The 2055-nt window shown below is 40.8% G+C and overlaps 1 non-coding gene across 1 annotated transcript; it reads right to left on the reverse strand.

The window, feature by feature from the left end:
- Positions 1-367: 367 nt before the first annotated feature.
- On the reverse strand, positions 368-474 carry LOC141615439 (small nucleolar RNA R71). The gene has a single exon (XR_012529860.1). It is a non-coding gene; the product is annotated as a small nucleolar RNA R71 (small nucleolar RNA).
- Between the last annotated feature and the right edge of the window lie 1581 nt (positions 475-2055).

A 2055-nucleotide genomic window follows, 5' to 3' on the forward strand; every position in this document is an offset into this window, starting at 1 on the left:
TAAATTTTCATCACATTCCGTACCAACCGAGGAGAACCTACCTAATGGTACTCCCACACCACAACACTTAACCGGAAATTTCATTGCCAAATCCGCATTTATCCAATTAGTCGAAAGAAGCCAATTTGGGGGGATGCCTAGTGAAGACCCTCACTCTCACATGGAGACTTTTTGCGACTATTGTGATGCAATTTCTCAAACCGGTGTAACTCAAGACCAAATTCGATGGGTCTTATTTCTTTTTTCTCTAATTGGCACAGCAAAACAATGGTTGAAAGGCCTTGATAAGGCTACTCTCGGAATTGATTCTTGAAAGAAATTGGCTCTAGCCTTCTACAAAAAGTTTTATCCACCGGAAAAGACTAACATGCTAAGAGCTCAAATTACGGGCTTTAAGCAAAGAGATGAAGAATCTTTGTATAAAGCTTGGGAGCGATTCAAAGGAATTTGTCGCTCATGTCCTCATCATGGACTTAGCGAGTGGTTCTTGGTACAACGATTTTGGAACGGTCTTTATGAAAACTCAAGAAACATTCTCAACATGGGATCAAATGGAATGTTCACCGAAGTTGACGACAATAAAACTTGGAACAAGATTGAGGAAATGGCGGTCCATAATTCACAATATAGTAGACCTCACAAGGCTACTAGAGGAGGAAAGCATGAAGTGGACTCTATTACTCAATTGGGTGCTCAACTTAGTGCTCACATTAATACCATCAATTTGAAGTTCGAAAAAGCTATGGCTAGACTTGAAGAAGCCTCAAAATCACCAAAGCAACATGTTAATGCCATGACGGCATCTTCATCAATCCCAAGTGGGATATGTGAGAATTGTGGAACTTTAGGACATGACCAAAGTGAATGTAGGGGAACAAATGAACAAGTGAATGCTTTTCAAGCATATAAGAGTGGTACCCCTTATTCAAATTATTACAATGAGAACACCAAATTCCACCCAAATCTCTCATACAAAAGCCAAAATGTTCAAAACCCTCAACCAACATACACCCCACCTCCCATGAGAAACCAAAATCAAAGACCCTTTTACAACCAAAACCAAGGTTACCAAAATCAAACTCCATACAATCAACAAAATGACCAAGGTTTTGATGTTCAAAAAGCGGTCCTCCAAATGCAAAAGAATCAACAAGAGTTTTTCACTCAAATGCAAAAGGATAGTCAAGCAAAGGAAATCACCATCAACAACATCCTAGCCCACACCAAAATGTTGGAAACCCAATTAACTCAACTAGCATCTTCAAGCTCACAAAGACAAAAGGGGCAATTACCACCTCAGAGTAATCCCCCAAGACATGAAACAGTTAGTGCCTCTCACTTGAGAAGTGGTCGAGGTATGAAGCACCGAAGAAGAAAGTTGAGGATAAAGTTGTGGAAGCTAGTGACAAAGAAGAAGTTGTGCAAAACTCCAAGGATGGAGAACCATCAAAAGAAGAAGTTTCAAAGAAAAATGAAGACAAGGTCAAGGAGAAGGAACCCATTGTGATTAGACTTCCTTTTCCGAGTCGTCAAGCCAAGCCCAAATTTGATGACCAACTTGGAAAATTTATGGAGATTGTGAAGAATTTGGAAGTCTCGATTCCTTTCACGGAATTAATCAATCATGTGTCGGCCTATGCAAAATACATGAAAGACATCCTAACGAAGAAGAAGTCGATCCGGAAGCTTGAGACTATCGCCTTCACTAAGGTGAGTAGTGCAATACTTCAAGGGAGTTCACCTCCAAAACTTAAAGATCCGGGAAGGTTCTCAATACCGTGTACCATTGGCGACACCACGATCAACAAAGCCTTATGTGATCTAGGGGCTAGTGTGAGTGTTATGCCGTATTCGGTGAGTAAAAGGTTAGGGATGGGAGAGCTCAAATTCACCAATATCACACTCCAAATGGCCGATAGATCAACAAAGACACCATTGGGGATATGGGAAGATGTTCCCGTAAGAGTTGGGAAATTCTTCATCCCGGTGGACTTTGTCATTGTTGACATGGAAGAAGACTCCAATATTCCGATCATTCTAGGTAGACCTTTCTTG

Source organism: Silene latifolia, chromosome 11 (genome assembly GCF_048544455.1).
Source record: "Silene latifolia isolate original U9 population chromosome 11, ASM4854445v1, whole genome shotgun sequence".
NCBI lineage: Eukaryota > Viridiplantae > Streptophyta > Magnoliopsida > Caryophyllales > Caryophyllaceae > Silene > Silene latifolia.